Source organism: Talpa europaea (genome assembly GCF_964194135.1).
Source record: "Talpa europaea genome assembly, chromosome: 2".
NCBI lineage: Eukaryota > Metazoa > Chordata > Mammalia > Eulipotyphla > Talpidae > Talpa > Talpa europaea.
Genome location: NC_140068.1, coordinates 121,322,537 through 121,343,207, shown reverse-complemented (window position 1 = coordinate 121,343,207; position 20,671 = coordinate 121,322,537). Strand labels below are relative to the sequence as shown.

The 20,671-nt window shown below is 42.0% G+C and overlaps 1 protein-coding gene across 1 annotated transcript in view; it reads left to right on the top strand.

The window, feature by feature from the left end:
- LOC311167570 (saoe class I histocompatibility antigen, A alpha chain-like) overlaps positions 1-20,671 on the top strand; it is a gene marked incomplete at its 5' end in the record, with an annotated part of 516,604 nt that overhangs the window by 456,152 nt on the left and 39,781 nt on the right. The gene's annotated exons all lie outside the window — the stretch shown is intronic.

Genomic DNA, 20,671 nt, shown 5'->3' with positions numbered 1-20,671 from the left:
ATAAGGTATAATTCAAACACACAGGGAAGAAAGGGAAAAGAAGATAGAGGGGGTCATCTAGGGGCCTCCTCTTCCAGAGCAAAGTGCCCTTTGCTGGGGTGACAGGGAGAAGCAAGGAGCCCAGAGAGGGGGAGCACAAGGACTGTGTCTCCTCCTGGGGGCAGCCCTCCCTGTGCTGGGACCTCACAGCCCAGTCTGAGGCCATCACAGCTCACAGCCCTCAGCGCCTGGACACTGTCCTGGCACCAGGAACCCCTGCACCAAGAGGAGTGGCCCAGGCCTTGGACTCCTTGTTCTGGAGCACAGAGGCAGGAGGTAGGAGGAGCCTGGAGTCTGAGGAGGCCACAAGATCAACCGGAAGGGGCCTTGACTGCTGACTCACTTCTCCCTTAAAGGGAAAGTATCTCCCCATCCCCATGCTCCAGGGCAAATACCCAGGGCGAGGCCACCCAGCTTTTGGAGCCTAGAGAGTGGCCCCTCCCCCCCTCTCCGTACATGGGGGCCAGAACCTGGTGTCCTCTCTCTTTGCCCCCTTCCTGGGCCTAAGAGATGCCCTCAGGGCTCCTGACTCTTAAGTTAAAGGCCTGGTGATACTGGACACATCGACTTTTGATCTTCAATATTGACCTAGGGGGGGAGTTCCCAGAGTCCCATAGGTGGCAGCTGCACCAGGCCTTCCAGTGGGGCAGAATGATGAGAACTTGGACATAAGACTGGGGCCAGAAGGACTTTAATGCCAAACAAACCTACTACCTGCCAGGGGCCCTCCCAAATGCAAGAATCTGCAGAGGCTGGTGGTCTGTCTTAGAATGACAAATTGCACGTTTTTTAAAAAAAATGATAAAATATTTATTTATTTATTTTCTTAAACCATTAATTTTTGTACAGTATTTGATTTTTCCTCTCAGGTGTAGTCCCCATAGTTTCCCCACCACTGTGATCCATCATCACACTCCCCTGTGCGCTTGCTTCCCCTGTTTTGACCCTCTCTCCCCCAACCCTGCTGATTGCCTTAGATTTATGGCCAGCTTGTAAGTTCTGTTGTTTTCCTGACACTTTGTTCCATTTCTCTGTATTCCACATACAAGTGAAGCCAAATGATATTTATCTTTTTTCCTTCTGACTTATTTTGCTTAGCATAATCCCTTCTAGCTCCACCCTCATTGCCACAAATGGCATGAGTTCATCTTTTTTGATAGTTGAGTAGTATTCCATTGTATAAATATGCTATAACTTTTTGATCCAGTTCTTTGTTTTGGAACATTTGGGTAATTTTCATATCTCAGCCATTGTAAATAGTGCTGCGATAAACATAAGGGTGCAGGCTTAGTTTTGAGTTAGAATTTTTGTGTTTTGGGTAGATTCCTGGGAGTGGAATTGCTGGGTCATATGGTAGATCCATGTTTAATAATTTGAGGAATGTCCACACAGCTTTCTGTAGTGGTTGGACCAGTTATATTCCCACCAGCAGTGTAAGAAGATACCTTTTTCTCCACATCCTCATCACCATTTGTTGTTTCAGGTTTTGTTTTGTTTTTTTAAATATGGACCTTTCTCACAGGTGTGAGGTGGTATCTCACAGTGGTTTTGATTTCCATTTCCCTGATTATAAATGATGTTGAACATTTTTTCTTATTCCTGTTGGCCATTTGTATTTCCTCTTTGGAGAAGTGTCTTTTTAGCTCTTCTGCCCATTTATTGAATGGTTGTTTGCTTTGTTTTTTTGAGTTGTGTAAGCTCTTTGTAGATATTTTATATCAGTTCCTCATCAGTTGTAGGATGTGCAAATATTTTCTCCCATTAAATAGGGTGACTCCTCATTTTAGTTGCTGTCTCTTTTGCTGCACAGAAACGTTTAGTTTGATGTAGTCCCAGCTCTTTCTCTTCTCTTTTGTTTTCCATGTTTTTGGAGAGAAGTCCTCAAAGATGTTTCTGAAGTTTATGTCACAGAGTGTTTTGCCAATGTTTCTTCTATATAGTTTTACGGTTTCAGGACTAACATTCAAGTCTCATCCATTTTGAGTTGATTTTTTTGTGTGGTGTGAAATAGTAATCTCATTTCATTCTTTTGCATGTGGCAGTCGAGTTTTCCCAGCACCGTTTGTTGACGAGGCTTTCCTTACTCCAGTGTATATTCTTTGTCCTTTTGTTATAGATTAGTGTAGTTTTATTACTGGGCTTTCCTTTTGATTCTATCGGGGTGTGTGTGTGTGTGTTTGTTGTTGTTTCAATGCTATGCTGCTTTTATTGTAACACTTTATAGTATAGTTTGGAGTCTGGGAGTGTGATGCCTCCATTCTCCTCCCCTCTAGTCAGGAGAGCTTTCGCTATTTGGGGTTTCTTTGTGGTTCCATATGAATTTCATCAATATTTGTTCCATTTCTTTGAAGATTTTTATTGAGATTTTTATTGGAATGGCATTGAATCTGTAAATTGGTTTTGGTAGGATGACCATTTTGATGTCTTCTCCTATTTCTTTTAAAAGTATTTTGTAGTTTTCTTTGTAAAGTTCTTTCACCTCCTTTGTAAGGTTTATTCCCAAGTATTTAAATTTTGGGGGGGTACAATTGTAGATGAGATGATTTTCTTAATTTCTTCCTCTTGAGATTGATTGATTTATTGCATATAGGAAGGCTCCTGGTTTTTTTGTATTGATTTTATAACCTGCTACTTTACTGAACTGGTTTATTGTTTTTATTAGTTTTTCTGTGGAATTTTTAGGATTCTCTCTTTAATTATTGTATCATGTACATATAGTGACAGTTTCATTTCTTCTTTCCTGATTTGGGCTCCTTTCATGTCTTTCTCTTACCCAGTTGCTCTGGCTAGGACTTCTGGTACTACATTGAAAAGCAGTGGTGAGAGTGGACATCCTTGTCTTGTTCCAGATCTTAATGGGAGGCTTTCAATTTTTCACCCTTGAGAACGATGTTAGCTGTGAGTTTGTCATATATGGCTTTCATTACGTTAAGATCTTTCTCTTTTAACCCAAGATTTTTGAGGGCCTTCATCATAAATAGATACTGGACTTTATCAAATGCTTTCTAGGATCTATTGTTATGATCATATGGTTTGTATTGTTCTTTTTGTTGATGTGATGCAGTAAGTACATTAATTGATTTTTGGATGTGAATCATCTTTGTGTCTCTGGGAAAATCCCACTTGATTGTGATGTATAATCCTTTTGATGCATTGTTGGATTCAGTTTGCTAAGATTTATTGAGGATTTTTTTATCTGTGTTCATTAGGGAGATTAGTCTGTAATTTTCTATTTTTGTGTTGTCTTTGTTTGGTTTTGACATTAGTGTAATGTTGACCTCGTAAAATGAATTTGGTAGTTATACTTCTTTCCTCACTTTGTGTAAGATAAACATTAATTCATCTTTGAATGTTTGGTAGAGCTTGTTTGTGGAACCATCTGATCCTGGGCTTTTGTGTTTTGGGAGAGTTTTGATTACTGCTTCAATTTCACTGCTTGTAATTGGTTTAAGTTTTCAGTTTCTTCTTTGTTCAGTTGGGTAATTGTATAGTCCTAAGAATTTGTCCATCTCATCCAGATTGTTGAACTTGTTTGCATATAAACTTGTTTGTATGTGTTCACAAGTAAAACTTGTTTGCATATGTCCACAGTAATCTTTTATTATCCTCCAGATTTCTACTGTGCTGTTATAGTTTCTCCTCTCTCATTTATAATCCTATTTATTGGGGTTTTCTTCCTTTTTTCTTTGTGAACTTTGTAGGGGTTTGTTTATTTTGTTAAAATTTTTTGAAGAACCAGCTTTTGGATCTTTTGGATTGTCTCTTTTATTTATCTTGCATTTATTTCTGCTTGAATTTTTATTATTTCTTTTTTTTTTCCTACCAGCTTTCAATTTTTTTTTGTTGTTCTTTACTTCCTCAAAGTGGGAGATTAAGGGCCTCTCCTGGTGGCACAGACAGTTGAGCACCACGCTGTGGAGCTGTCCGCAGCTTCTGCAGCACAGGTTCCATCCTGGCTGGCAGGGGAGAATCCCGCATGGCGCAGCCGACCTCTCCTCTCTCGCCCACTGCTCTCCTCTGCAGTGTATTTCATCAGTCTGCCTGTTCTGCTCCCCTCTCTGTCTCTGGTGAATCCTCTCACCCTCCTGCGCATCTGGCCTGTACCCCAGTTCTTGTGTAAAAATGAATAAAATAAATTCTTAAAAATAAAGTGGGAGATTAGGTTGGTTCTTTGGATTATTTCTTGCTTCTTGATATGGGCCTGTATTGCTTTATACTTTCCTCCTAACACCACTTTTGCTGAATCCATACGTGCTGGAATGGTGTGTCATCTTTGTCATTGGCCTCAAGGTATTTTTTAATTTTTTCTTTGATTTCCTCGATAACCCAATGGTCTCTCAGTAGCATGTTGTTCAGTCTCCATGTAGTGTGCAATGTCCTTTCTTTCTTTTCATGGTTTATTTCTAGTTTGATGCCTTTACCATCTGAGGAGACACTTGGTATGCTTTCTGTCTTCATGTATTTTTTCATGTTTGTGTTGTGACCCCTGTGTATGCTTCATCTTGGACAATGATTCACTTGTACTTGAGAAAAATGTGTAGTTAGTTTTTATTTTTTTGAGGGGGTAGCAGTGTCCTATAGATGTTTATTAGTTCCATATGGTCTAGATTTTCATTTAGGGCTATTGTGTCCTTGATTATTTTCTGTCTTGTTACTCTGTCCCTTAGTGAGTATGCAGTATTGAAGTCTCCTACCATAAATGTTTCCAGAGCTGACAATAATTGTCTAATGTATTTTGGGGCTCTCTCATTTGGTAAGTATATACTGATGAGTGTTATGACTTTCTGATGTATTGTCCCCTTGGTCATTATATAGTGTCCTTGGTGTCTCTTGTCACCCTTTTTAGTGTGAAGTCTGTTCTATCTGCTATAAGTATGGCTACCCCTGCCTTCTTTTGAGGCCATTTGTTTGTTTGAAGAATTGTTTTCCAAACCTTTACTTTCAATCTATGTTTATCTTTAGAACTTAAGTGTATTTCCTGGAGGCAGCAGGAGTTTGGGTTCTGTGTTTGAATCCAGCGTGCTACTGGTGAGTTTAGTCTATGAGCACTTAGATACATGGAGTCTGTTATTGCCATTTGGTGATTGTTTCCTGATTTTCTTCACTAACTTGTTCAGTTCTTCCTGTTCTTTCCTCTGTTGGTTTAGATTTTAAGGCTTCTTGTAATAGTTCTTTGAGTGGGGGTTTAATCATAATGAATTTCTCAGCTTGTGTTTTTATAAGAAGGTCCTTAATTTTCTCTCACAAAGGAAGGAGAGCTATGCAGAATAAAGTATTCTTGGCTCTTTTCCACCATGTTGTTGACATCATTCTCCCAAACCTAATAAATTTAAAAGGACATAAATAATATAATGTATGTTCACACACAGGGTAGAAAATACAATAACTAAAAGATATATGGGAACATAACAAATATGTGCAAATGCACTTCTACATAACCAAAAGATCAAAGAGAAATGGAAATGGAAATTAGAAAATACTTTCAGAATAATGATAATGATAAAACAGCATATCAAAATTTACTGGATGTATTAAAGCCTGTAGAGGGAAGTTTATAGATGTAACTGACTAACTTAATAGAGAAAATTCCATAAACAATTACCAAAAGGTCCTCTTTAAATCAAAGGAAAAAGAGGAGCAAAGCTAAATCCAAAACAAGCAAAGCAAGGAAAACTAAATAAGTCAGAAATGAATGAAATAGAGAAAAAAGATACAATACATAAAATAACTCAGTTAAATGTGTTCCATTGAAAGTCCAATGAAACGGACATATTTTCAAGTAGACACACTAAAAAAAGAAAAAAAAAGAATCAAACTTTTTGTGTATGTAGTGAAAGAGGGACTTTATGCGACCTTACAAAAATAAAGAGAATTATAAAAGAACTCCTTGAAAAAGGATATGCCAAGTAGTAGAGAACTTAGATAAAAAACAGGTTCATAGAAAAATATCAACTATGTAAGTAGTTCAAGATGCAACAGGCAATTACAAGATTGAATCAGTTATTAAAATCTACCCAAATATAATGCTCTAGCCCAAATGTCCAAATAGTTTCAAAGTATATAGGCAGTAAAACTACCCGATTCATTATATGAGGCCAATATTGTGCAGATACCAGAACAGATCAAGTTGTCATAAGTAAAGAAAACTGCAGGCCAATATCTCTTACGGATATTCTCTCAAGAAATACTCAACAAAATATAGCAAATCCAAACCTAAAAAAGGGACCAGGAAAAAGGCTAATTATAATAAAATCAAAATCAAAATCAAACAGAAACTATAAGCCAGAGGCACACTACAGGGTGGGGAGAAGGGAGTAGGATCAAAACAAGGGTGGTGGGAATTTTACGGGGACAATAACCAAGATGAAAATGCATACATTGTACAAAAATGAAAAACGGGGCCTCCCCGGTGGTGCAGCGGTTGAGTGTGGGGCTGCCAAGCTGCCCGCAGCCTCTGCAGCATCCGTTAGATCCCGGCGCAGGGCAAGGGTCCCACATGGCCCGCAGACCTCTCCTGCCATGCCTGCTGCTCCCCTCAGCAGTGTACTTCGTCAGTCTGCTTGTTCTGCTCCCTGCTCTGGCTCTGGTGAATTCTCTCACCCTCCTGCGCTTCTCACTGTACCCAGTGCTTGTATAAATAAATAAATAAATCTTTTAAAAAAATGTTGTAAAAAATATACAAAATTAAAAAAAAATAAAGGAATTTTACTAAGGGGGGAAAAAAAAAGAATGAATTTTTTTCAGTTGTCTTCTGGGGGTGGGGAGGGGGTGGAATAAAATGTCATTATACAATTTTCCAATCTGACAAAATCTACAACACCAAGAATGAACCTTAATGTAAACTATGGACTTGGGGCAATTATAGTGTATCAGTAGAGGTTTATCAGTTGTAACAAAGGTGTTAGTGTGTGGGGATGTTGGTAATGGGGGAGGTTATACATATGTGGGTGCAGGAGCCGTATGGAAATTAATGTACCTTCCCCACAATTTGGCTGTGAATCAAAAACTGCTCTAAAAATAACATCCTTTAAAAAATGAAAAAAAAAAAAAAGTAAATCCAACCCAGCAACATATAAAAAGAATTATGCAGAATAACTAAGTAGAATTTATTCCAAAATCAAGCCTGAGTTAACCTCCAATTCAATTACTATAATACACCAAACCATGTAATAAAAAACAAAAACCTCAAGCTTATCTCAGAATGTGCTGTAAAGGATTTGACAAGAAGAGCATGGCAAGTTGGCAGCAGAGTGAAGATACCGGGCTCACCTCCTTCTTATATTCACACTAAAGTACAGCAGAACAAAATCATATCCCCTAAAAGATGAGCAACAGTCCAGCAGAACCGGGTGGGAAATCTTTAATTGAACTCTGTTGCAGGGAATATAAATCATAAGGGGGACCCTCCACAGGGCTGAACAGGTCTCCACAGAGACCCTGCACAGGGGCTTAACCACACTGGGGACCCTGGAGATCCAGCACTGGGGACTTTGGAGGGGGTGCACAGAGTTGGCCTCCAGGACAGGGGGTGCACTGTTGGAGCACCACAGGGGCAGGGTGCAGAGTGATGACTGATGAAACTGGTGCTCTTGATAGAGAACAGCCAGGGCCCAAACTAGAGAGAAGGGCCAGGCGGATTCACTTGTCTCTCCTATAAGAGACTGTTATTTGTTGTGAGAGGTTGTGATGTTCTAAACAACAACCATCACTGAACCTCATGACTCCCCCTGCCCACCAATTCCCTACCCTTCCACATCCCACTCTCCACACCGCCTCCCACCTGCTCCAAACAGGGTCAAAACACAACTAAATATTTTGTTTTTGTTGAGCCATGTGAGTTCTTTGTATATCTTTGTGATCAGTTGAATGGAGTGCAAAGATGTTTTTCCAGTCACTGGGGTGTCTCTCTGTTTTGGTTAATGTCTCTTTGGCTGTACAGAAGCTTTTCAGTTTGATGTAATCCCGTGTTTATCTTTGCCTTCACTATCACTGCTTTGGATGGTGAGTCTTTAAGATGTTTCTGAGATGTAGGACTTGTAGTGTATTTTCTATATTTTCTTCTATATACTTTATGGTTTCAGGTCTTATGTCCAGTTCTTTTATCCATTTTGAGTTGATTTTTGTGCAGAGTGAGAGGTAGTGGTCTAGTTTCATTTTTTTGCATGTGGTGGTCCAATTCTCCCAGCGCCATTTATTGAACAAACTGTCTGTGTTCCATGCATATTCTCTGCTCCTTTGTCAAAGATTAGTTGTTCATATAAGTGTGGCATTATTTCTGGGCTCTCTATTCGGTTCCATTGGTCTGTGTGCCTGATTTTGTTCCAATACCAAACTGTTTTAATTATTATGGCTTTGTAGTATAGCCTGAAGTTTCCTTTCTCCTTTGTTTTCATCAGTAGGGCTTTAGATATTCGTGGTTTTTTTGTAGTTCCATATGAATTTCATCAATATTTGTTCTATTTCTTTGAAGAACTCATGCCATTAGCAGCAATGTGGATGGAGCTAGAAGGAATTATGCTCAGTGAAATAAGCCAGAAGGAAAAAGAACAATATCAATATCGGATGGTTTCACTTATAACAGGAATATAGGGGAACACAATAAGACATCAGTATAAAAAAAAAGTATAAAACACAGCAAAGCAAAAAACAGATAGTTATAAATCAGAGACATACTGCAGGGGAGGCGGAGGGAGAGGCATGAGAGGGAGGGAGGGAAGAGCACAGGGGACTGTGGTGATGGTGCACGGGTGCCTTGGGGAAGGAAATTCTATGGGGATTCAATCTGAGGGGGTGGGGGGAAGCAAATATTGTTTAAAAAAATGATGTTAAAAATAAATAAATAAAACCTGGGGGGAAAAAAATCCTGCAACTAAATACATCCGCTAGCTGGTATTTAATATCAACTGGATTTTAACCCAGGAGAAAGCAACCCAGGAGAAAGCTGTGCACAGGAAAGCTCAGTTTGTGTCCAGTGCTGAATTAAGTTCTCAAACTTAGCATAGGGGCTGAGGTTAGCATAAGTCTATTCAAGATATTTAGGGTGAGGAATTGCCCTAGAGGAGGGAATCACTGTGGACCCCTCCCCACAACTCTGGTACCTACAGCACAGGAGGAAGCTTGAGTCCTTGACACTCACTGAAGCTGATTCTTCAGGTCTCCTGCCCTGGATCCTTTCCCCTATTACTCCTCGTCAGTAACAGTTCTCCCGTCACCCGGACAGGTGCGAAGGTGGCAGCCTGCAGTTTAGCCCTGGTCCCTGCTATAAACACTACAATGAAGAGACCAAAGAACAAATCACAAATGCCGGAGCAAACAACAACCAAAACCCTGAGAGAAGCCTCCATCCAGCAGACTGTGGCATCTGCCTGAAGAGGAGCTCAAGTGAACAGTTATCACACCACTGAACTTAAACAAAAAATGCATGATGTAAATCAGGAACAGAATAAAGACTGAGAAAATATGATACTGTTACATTTAGAATCAGCATCAAAATATTAACAACAAATAAGAAAATACAGGGCTTCAATAACAGATATACATAAGTAATGGAGAAAATGAATGAACTCAAAAAGGATAATATCGGAGAAAATGCAAATAAAACAAATAGTGAAAAAAAATTTAAATGAAAATAGTGTAAGACCGGGAGAGTGTAGCCCCTGCACCATTGTTGTTGGAAGTCAGGGACCTCAGGATTCCCCTCTGGAGCTGAGAGGAGGGGGGCCCTACAAACAAAGGCCAGCAGGAGACCCTGCATGCCTAGCAAGGCTGCTGCAGGCCCCACACACCCTTTTGGACTTAGAAGAGACAGGGAGAGATCGCCATCAAGGTGAACTGTGGGTACTGGGAAGTGCAGCCCCTGCACCAGTGTTGGAAGTCAGGGACCCCCAGGATTCCCTTCTGAAACTGAGTAAATACAGAGGGAGGGGATCTTCCACAACATCACTACCCTTGTGGAGTCCGCTGTAGCAGAGCTGGACTCGGTCTGGCCACCCGTTCCCAAATCCCAGAAGGAGCACCCAAAAGCGAGGCCTACCAGAACCAGCGACAGTGTCCCCATGCATAGAACAAATTAGAAAACAAACAACAAGGAGAAGGGAAAATACAAATAAGCAAGAAGCCCTCGGGAGAAGGACACACCACAAAAAGAAAATCAGCCACCAGAGCTCAACAACAATGACATGGAAGAACTCGTCAGCCTGCCAGATAGACAATTTAAAATTGTCTTGATTAAAAAAAATAAAGAAGATGAAAAGGAAAAGAAAGATATGAGAAATATAAGGAATGAATTGAAGAATGAAATTGAGACCTGACAGAGGGAAATGAAAGAAGCACAGGGGATGCAAAAATGAGTGGAGGAGCTAAATTTAGAACTCTGAGAAAAGCAACAAAAATAGAAATGATGAAATAGAAGAACGAAATAAAAAGAACCAAAAAAGAAAAGGAAAGATATGTCCAAAGGAAAAAGAATGAAGAAACACTTCGAGAACTATCTGACACCATGAGGAAATGAAACATAAGAGTTATAGGTATCAGAGCCTCCCTGGTGGAGCAAGAGGTTAAGCACTGTGCTATGAAGCAACCTCTGCAGCACGAGTTCAGTCCCCGGCCGGCCAGAGAGCTGCCCACATGGCTCAGCAGACCTCTCCTGTCTCGCCTGCTGCTCCCCTCAGCAGTGTATTTCAGCGGATCTGCCTGTTCTGTTCCCCACTCTCTCTGGTGAATCTTCTCACCCCCTGCATCTCTGGCCTGTATTGAGCTCTTGTATGCATAAATAAATAAATCTTTTTTAAAAAAGTTATAGATATCAGATCTCCCTAGTGGTGCAAGGGGTTAAGACACAACCTATGAAGCTATCAGCAGCCACTACAGCAAGAGTTCTATCCTCAGCGGGGGGAGCTACCCACATGGCACAGCAGACCTCTCCTGACTCAGCAATGAATTTCACTCAGTCTGCCTGTTCTGCTCCCCACTCTGTCTCTGGTGAATCCTCTCACCTCTGGCCTGTACCCCAGTTCTTGTATGCATAAATAAATAAATCTTTAAAAAAAAAAAAAAAGAAAGAAGTTATAGGTATCCCAGAAGGCTAGGAGAGAGCCCAAGGCACTGTGAAACTATTCACGGAAATTAAGCATGGAGTTTGGTGATTGTGTCAACATTGCTTCATTGGGTGTAAAAAAAAAAAAGACAACTTTAGTCATGTAAGATGTTAAAGTGGAAATGGTGTGGGATAAACAAGAACTGTACTACCTTTGCAACTTTTCTGTAAATTTAACAGTATTCTTTAAATGTTATTTTTTTTAATGTCCTCAATACTAAATAGGCTGTAGAAGGAAAAAATGATCCACTTTCCAGTTTTCCCAGGTTTTGTTATCCAGGTACAGGAGAGAGGGGTTCTGGGAGAAAAGCTGGAAACCTCACACCCAGGGCAGGCTCCAGAGTCTCCTCTCCTCTGAGCCCTGCTGCTCTGACTCCTCACAGAGCATCTCACCCCAGGACACCGCCCTCCAGGACCCACAACTCTGCCCACCTCAGCCCCTGCCCCGTCCTGGCGGGGCCACCAAATCCGGAGCAGCGCGGCAGCGCCCCCGTGTGGCCACAGGGCTGAGCACAGGAGCCCAGAGCCGCCCTTTCTCCTGCTCAGCCAGGCCCTCCCCAGGCTCCCTGGGCCCCCAGCGGCAGGACAGGGATCTGCACACAAGGGGGCGCCCAAGTCTGTGTCAGTTTAAGCATCCCCGGGACATAACAACTGGCCCCTAGGTTCTGGGCAAATCCCTAAATATATAGGTACCTCAGTCTCTTGGGATGGATACTTAGATTCCAGGGTCCCTGTAGTTTGTTTCTACTTCTGCTTCCATGGACGAAAGCCCCTCCTCCTGGGAATCACCTCACATTCTCCATCCTTGGAGGAGGGGAGGGCCTAGGAGAGCCCCAGGGCACTGGCTAGGAAGATGGGGAGGCTCCTGGAAAAGAGAGCAGAGGATGGAAATGGGGACTTTAGGGGACAGAGGTGGAAAGGGGTGCAGTGGGGAGCCAGAGAGGACCGGGCAGGGAAGGGGCAGCATAGGGGGGAAGGTCTGTGTGGGTGACTCGGGCTCTCACTGGGGGCTGGAGCATCTGTCTCCCCTGGGGGGACACAGCAGTGCTGGCCTGTGACTGTCCAGGGAACTGCGCACATCCGGGGCCTTGCCCGTCCCTGCAGGGCTGGTGTCACCCACACACATGCACATGCTGGTGAAGGAGAGGACTGTAACAGGGGGGTCCTCAGGGGAGGGTCCAGGTTTCCTACCCCACCCAAGGGGGGGGTGAAGCTGAACAGGGAGAAGCAGCTGGAGAGGAGACTGAGGTGGGAGGAAGCAGGATGGAGCCAGAAGGAGACCTGGGAGAGGCGCATGGGGCAGAGACATGTGAAAAAGCTGCACTTGCTTCTTGGCCTTGGACTGGGTGACACAGACGTGGGTGAGAAATCCATGCAGAGGTTGCAATGGTAGCTTCTACCTTGATTTTGCTTTTTTCCTTCCAGACTTGTCATCCCCGTCCACCCTTTTCTATGGGTCCCGCCAGGAGGTGCTTTAGACTGTGACAGGCTTTCACCCCTGCTTGGGCCAACCCTGTTTGGCTGAACATTTACCCACGAGGGGATGGTGACTTTGGTGCTTGATTTGGAAACTTTATTCTTTCCTTTTTCTTTGTTGCACACTAATTGCAGTAAAGATCCTTTCCATTAAAGTTCTTACATGCTTTGTCTTGATGCCGCGGATGGCAGAGAGATGGGGGAGACAGACAGTTCAAGGGAGGCCGCCCTCCTTATCCAGAACATCCCCACTCAGCTCTCCAATGCTGGGATGTCAGGGAGATTCAGGGAGCCAAGAGGAGGGCAGAGCAAGGCCTGGGCCACCCTGGGGGACCAGTCCTGGGGGCTGATTCTGGAGCTCCAGGGCCCCACTCCCTATAGGTGTGTCAGAGTCAGTCCCATTCACAGCTCCAGGCTGCTGTTACCCTCTGTTCCATGACCTTGCAGACATCACTCTGGAGACAGTGTGAAAAATAAATGAACAGCAAAATTAAATGGAATCTAAAAACAGTAGAAATAATTTTTTAAAATCGTGTTTATTTTGAAGGACACTTTCAGGGGATGGAATCCTTGTCTGACAGCTCATTGCTATCAGGACCTTGACTATCAGGTGAGCTACTCTGGCCGCCACTGTTTCTTGCAAGAAAACAGCCACTGATCACTTTATCGCCTTAATTTTTTACTGGCTTGTACCAAATCACTTCAAACTTAGCAGCTAAACCACAAATATCTGGCATCTATGGGGGGGAGGCAGCAGGAGGGGCCTCATTTAGAGGCTTCAGCTTTGGATCCCACGAGGCTGCGATGGGGACGAGATGTTGGTGGATCTGAACAGCCGTGATCAGTGTGGAAGGATCTGCCTCAGAGCTCATGCATGTGGCTCCTGGAGAAAAGCCTCAGTTCCTTGTCCTGTGGGTGTCACCTTAGCTGAGGGGAGCCCAGGCGGGACATCTCAGCCCCTGTGAGCCTGACTCTCTGACGTGGCACGTCCCTTCTGCTTTATTCTCCTCATGAGGAAGAGCCAGCAAGTCAGACACTCTGGGGCGGCGGGGGGAGAACTGTCTCCCCTCCGGTGTATCAGAAAATTTGTGGAAAATTGAAAACCAACACAATAGACCATCTGAACACTAATTAATTCCTTTCTTCCCACATGATAAATAAACTCCCTCCCACCCAAGGCCCCTAAAAGTCTCTCCCATCACAGAAGCAGCGTGACGTCAGCATCTCATCACGTGACTCAGGACCACGCAGAGGAGGCTCTGTGAGAGCATCTGTGCTGTGAAGCCATCTGAGCTCAGGTCCTCGTGGGCTGAGGCAGTTTCCTGACCCACAAGCCCTGGATATGGATACAGTGGAGGACAGACACAGGGCAACTTGTAGACCCATTTTTTAATATGAATCTTGTTGGGAGAGACCCCGCACAGTGAGCAGAAGGGCCTTGACCTGAGTCCCTAAGGCATGTGAAAACACACGCGTCTCGGAGGAAAACCTCTGAGTAAACGGACCTGGTGGTGAGTGCCCGGAAATTGACCTGTGCAGAGTCATGCCTCGTATTCCACAGCCAAAACCAATTAGGAGCAAAACTCTCTGCTCTAGCTAATGAGCAATCAGATGACGTATAGGAGTTGACCACCTGGCACTTAAAATTCGGGAGTAGGCAGATATCAGTAGCAAAGTAAAATAGTTAATCATTTAAGCCGTCACTGTATGGTACGCTTTTATGTTATGCCTAATGCACCCTGAGAAAGTATATAATGAGCACGAAGACAGTAAAGATTCACTGCAGGCTGGACATGACAGTCCCCCGTGTCTGATTTCCCTCCCCATAGTGTCCCAGGTCCGGGACTCACCAGAAGTCCACAAGTGGCGCCAGAACAGGACCTGAAGGGACCTACCACTAAAGTGACGAGGTGACGATGGTGGTGGTGGAAGTTTACAAAAGGTGGTGAGTAAAGAAGGGGATAATACAGCATGGGGCTCTCTTCTCGTCTTTCTACTTTCACTTCTTTGTGGAAACATTTATTAGCTGAAAATGGAGAAAAAGTCCCGTTCTCTCAAATTCTTGACTGTTTATAGGTTGTTACCGAATATAATCCTTGGTTTCCTGCTACTGGTACTTTTGATATAGAAACTAGAGAACAAATAAGAAATAAGGTGACATGGTCTTATAAATGGAAGAAGAAATGCTTCAAGCTTTTCCTGTTAATTATTTGGGGAGGAGGCCAGGTTTCTCCCTGCCAGAGTTTTGCCATTTATTCTTTTTAAGAAAAATAAAAAAGGTATTTCTAAATAATAGTATTCAAAGTTCATTCACAATTGTTAAAGTGATAGAAAATGGTTAAATATGACTATATGAGACTATATGACTATAATATGACTAAAAGGCTTCTATTAAAATAGGATAAACCCACTGTGGCAGAGAGGTGGGGCCTGCCCCTGGTCTCAACAAATAGCTGCCTGGACTTTTTCTCTGGTGTTGGGATCACTGGCAGGTCTCCACTGCCTTCCTGCTGTGGGGGACTGGACTTTCCTTTCGTCCATCTTAAAAAACTATTTGGTTCATTCTACAAAAAAACTTCTATTTCCCTGTGTTTTTCTGATTTTATAGTCTAGATTGTCTAAGGTAAAAACTGCTGAGTTACTTTGGACTTGCTAGCAAGCTATACAGAATGCTTATTGGTTGAATAAGAGCTTTTAAATTTACTTTTTGGACCTGTAAAAGGTTAAGCTTCTTGTTAAAACTAATATACCTGGTAAAATATAAAGTGATAATACAGCTAAATTCTAAACCTCAGATTTTGATAAAAGCCTAAATATGGACAAACTGTAAAAATTTACCTATTCTCCTGCCCTCAGATAATAGTGTTCTTTTTTGTCTTAAAAATATGCTTGCTCTCGGACCTCCCCGGTGGCGCAGCGGTTGAGCTCTGGGTTGCGAAGCTGCCCGCAGACTCTGCGGTGCTGGTTCGATGCCCGGCTGCTCCCCGGCCACCGGAGGAGGGTCCCACATGGCGTGCAGACCTCTCCTGCCACCCGCTGCTCCCCGCAGCAGTTCACTTCAGTCCTTCTGCCTGCTCTGCTCCCTGCTCTGGCTCTGGTGAATTCTCTCACCCTCCCGCACTTCTGACTGTACCCAGTGCTTGTATAAATAAATAAATAAATAAATAAATAAATAAATAAATCTTTAAAAAAAATTTTTTTTTCTTATCTAAAAAAGTTAGTAAAAACTGCTGTGACTGTTGTGGTCTCGAGCTCAAGGTCTGTGGTAATAATTAAGATTAGACACTTATTCTATGTAAAGTTTTTAGCTTTTAACTCATTAAAAACCTTCTTAATATAAAAGTGTATAGAAAAAACTTGGTGAAGGAGAATTTTTTTTAAGATTTATTTATTTATTTATACAAGCACTGGGTACAGTCAGAAGCGTGGGAGGGTGAGAGAATTCACCAGAGACAGAGTGGAGTGCAAAACAGGCAGACCAACGAAGTACACTGCTGAGGGGAGCAACGGGCAGCAGGAGGGGTCTAAGCACCATGTGGGACCATCGTCCAGCGGCCGGGAATCGAACCGGCGCTGCAGAGGCTGCGGGCAGCTTCACAACCCAGTGCTCAACCGCTTTGCCACCGGGGAGGCCCGGTAAAGGAGAATATTAAACATAAATAAAAAGCTAAGGCATCTGAAAAACTAGGTTGTTTGAGATGTTTTATAAAGGTTCTTTTACTATTTTAAAGAAAATTTTTTTCCTATTTTTTTTTCTGGCCTTAAAATACTAATGTAAATTCTCTGTGCACAGTTTCTTTAAAGCCAGACTCACTCTGAAAAATACAAGTTTAAAATATGGTTGATCTAAAAGAGTTGTTATAAAACTAAAATTAAATCATTAACAGCTTTCTCAGTGTCTTCACAAATATTGATAAAATAACTATCTCTTAAAATATATACACCTGGCCAAAATTTCAAATGTATATCAAGAGATCTCTGTGTCTGTTTGTGTCTGTCTTTGTGTTTTGTTTTGTTTTGTTTTTTACCTCTGGAGGACTAACTATAAACGGCGCCTATATAAATTATAGAAACAAATCTTGAGATCGAGATCAAAAAATTTTTTGATAAACAAGAACTAGTTCAAAGTTTATGATATAATTCAAAGCATATATGCCTTAAAGTTATGTTAAGTATTAATAATTTACTTTGTTTAAATGTGTTTATTTCAAAAGAAACTTCTGGTATAAAAGATACTTTTGTCTTTCCTGCTGTAAGTGAAAAATGTACATAGTATCTATATGTTGCTTTGATTTTTTTTTGGTTTTTATTAATTTGCCTAATACTTGTTTAATTATTAGCCAGCCTAGAAAAACCTTGGTATGTGCCATTGTTTTATTAACAGCCGTGCAAAATGGAATTCCAGTCATAACACAAACTAAAGCTACAACTAAACTTTCAGGTTTACTTTTTGCTCCTATTTGTGAAAGCTGAAAATTTTAATGTCATATTACCTTTTGTGTTCACGTTTAAGTCATCCAGTCCAAAGAGATGACATTATTACAATGTATGATAATGCCTGACTGCTAACAAAAGATGTGACAATCCTAAATCGATGTAAAGTGAAATGTGTGTTCACAAAGAAAAACATGTATTAAAAATAGATATTTTAATGGTCCTAAAAGTAAAGTAATGAGTGTTAAAGCAAATGTTGAAGATCTAAAAAAGAAATTAAAAAAAAAGAGTTAAAAGTAACAAAGTTAAGGAAAGTGTTAAAGATATGAGAAAGGAATTTTAGGAAAAGAAATTTTGTATACTCAAGTTATTTGTATTATTTTAGTGTTTTGGGAACACATCAGCTGAAATAATTTTTGGTTAATAGTAACTGAATTGTAGTCTAATGGGTTGTTTCAAAACATGTACTTATAAACTGGCATTGGGTATAATCTTGGCTCTTGTCTGGGTTAATGATGTTGGGTACATGATGTCTTTTTTTTTTTTTAAAGATTTATTTATTTATTTTATATAAGAACCGGGGTACAGACTAAATGTGTGGGAGGTGAGAGGATTCACCAGAGAGAGAGCGGGGAACAGAACAGGCAGACTAACGAACTACACTGCTGAGGGGAGCAGCGGGCACGACAGGAGAGGTCTGCCGCCCTTGTGGGACCTTCACCAGCTGGCCAGGATTGAACCGTCGCTGCAGAGGCTGCGGACAGCTTCACAGTGCGGCGCTCAACCGGCTGCGCCACCAGGGGAGGCCCCATAAAAGTCTTTTAGTGTTTGAAGAATTACTAAGGTTTTTGAGACGAAAATTAAAGGTTATGATTTGACGTCAATATTATACTTAGGGCCGAAACTTTCGCAGAGATTAAATATGGTTGTTGTTGCTGTTTTCTAATATTTATGACAAAGCTTTCCAAAAATCTAAATTGAAGTAAAATTTGTTAGCCTGTCATTTGATTGATTAAAGGAAATTTTGTGGAACCTTAGTAGAGCTTCAGAGACACTCCACAAATTTTCTTCCTTTCCTCCTGGGAAAGGCACTAGATAAAGTTGTCCTTTATGGTATACTTAATAAAGTTACACTAAAAGGGAAGCATTGTCACTTGGGAAAATGGTAAAACTCTGATATGTACAAAAATGTTAACCTTGGTTTTCTAAAACAAAATCTTTCAGTACCTCATATGTATGTAAATTGTCAAACGTTATTGTTGCCTTGCAATATTATATACTTCAATGGTTTGATGTCTGCAGAAATTGTTTCTACAAAAAATATGAAGAAAAGGCCTCAATTGCTTCAAATTGATATACCTTTTGATTTTTACTGTTTTAGCTAACTTGTATTTACATTTTGTGTAGCTTTAAGTAAAATTCTTCCAGGGAGTTGACCTAGAGCTGAACCAATAAGTGGAAAAACTACTGCTTTGTTTGTAGGGTTTCAGAGACCTCCAAAAATAATAAAAAAGCTTGCCTCCATTGACAGGACTGGACAACAAGAAAAAACCCTGGTGGGTCTGGTGAGACCAACTTTGTTTTTAAAGTCTATATGGACTGGATTTTAGGAGTTCACTCTGATCCTATGTGGAGTATTGTAACAAAGCCAGCAAAAATTGCTGTTTGGTTATTCTGCCTGTGATTTTATGCAAAAATAGGTAAATTGGTCTAAAAGTAAATTTAGTTCACAAGTATTTTATGTACTGTTAGATAAAATTGGGATCACAGTAGAAAAATTCTCCTTCTTACTGGTATTCCTTCCAACCCTCACAGCCAAGCCATTGTTGAACGCTCTCACCATAAGTTAAAAACACTGCTTTCCTCTTTAACTATAAACAGAAAAGGGGGACATGGAGGACGGCATGGATGGATACGAGAAACCCTGTTATCAGCTCTTTTTACTTTAAATTTTCTGAATTTACCACAGGGGGGGCCCATAACGTGCAGCAGTAAACATTTTGCTACTCAACCAGCACGTAGCATGCAAGAACCAGTATGTGTAAAAACCCCAGGAACAAATGTGTGGGAAGCGGGGGTCATGATTTTAAAGGGAAAAGGCTATGCTTCTGTCATTCTAGATGGATCCTCCGAAACAATATGGACACCTCTTAGGCTCATCCGGCCTGGGATCCTGGCCCTCCAAGAGACTGTCCCAGACTCTAGACAAATCACCATGGGAGATGCTGTCTCCTCAGCCACTTCCGTGGGAGACACAGAAGCCATTAATCCAGATCATGGCCCGTCTTCTGTTAAAAAGAAAAAGAAGGCCACCAGTAGTGCTGTTGCGCCCATTACATGGGGCAGTGTCAAGGCACTCAGCTACCACGGTGAATGGTGAATGAGTTCTCCGCAAACAGGGAGCTCCAATAACCCGGGAAAATATGTTCCTTGCTATGGTGGCAGTCATCACTTGTGCGTCTGCCGTAGGTGCCAACTAAACACATGTATATTGGGCATGTATTCCACATCCCCCATTGTTACAGGTGGTAGAAAGGGGGCACATTGGGCCTGTCGTTTTCGCCAACGACACTCGACATATGCCTGGGCCATGGTCAAAAGAGGAATCTTCTCGTCCTGAGGAGGAGTGTAGTTTTAATTTTACCTTGGGATATGAACACCTTCCCCTGTGTGTTGGTGTACACTTTGCACACCCATTGCCCCACAGACCTGGGTTAATACTGCTCCCCCTATTAAAATCAATGATCAATCAGGCTCGCAGGTTCATACGCTTATGGATATGTATGTTGCTCTTTCTTTTAATTTTACTGAAGTGAACACAATGTCCAAGGCACGCGGTAATAAGCCGGTTTGTCGGCAAAATTCATATAAGAATTATACATATTCCCCTACTTTTTGGAATCAGTGCCGTGGATTAAAAGGAAAATTGTTAAAATCAGGGAACTGTACTTTTGTTGATTGGGGACCTCATGGGAAGTTTTTGACTCTGGTGAATCCTCTCATCCCAAGCATGTCTGGCCTGCACCCCAGCTTTTGTACGCATAATAAATAAATCGTTAGAAAAATGCTTTGTTAGCATACATTGGTTATTAATATTCTAAAGTAAAGAAGTAATAACATCTTTTTGAAAGGTTTTATTCTAGTAAAGTAAATATTTAAAGCTATAACCCACATAAAAAAATTATACGTGGGATCCGTAATAATTTGTGAGACCCTAGAGACATCCTGAAAGAAAAATGTTTGAGAATCACTGACCCAATTCCTGGGCCTGGATTCAGGGAGGCAACAGTGTGACAAAGGTCTTGGTGCAGGAGAGGAGGGTCTCGGGGTGTGGCTCTCAAGGTCTCAGTCCCCAGGGCGCTGTCTGGGGCTGGAAGGTGACTGTCAGGGCTTCCTCATCTCCCCAGTTTCACGTCTCACAGCCTGGGCGGGTCCTCCTTCCTGGATACTGGTGACTCACCCCAGGGCTCACTCCCCATTGCCTGGAGGTCTCCAGAGCAGCCAATCAGCAGCCCCGCGGCTCCCGTTCCAAAGCCCCCACCCACCCGCCGGGACTCCGTCTCCCCAGCCCGGGTGGGGGCGCGTCCTGGGGGATGGGGGGCGCAGCCCTCCTGCTCCTGCTCGCGG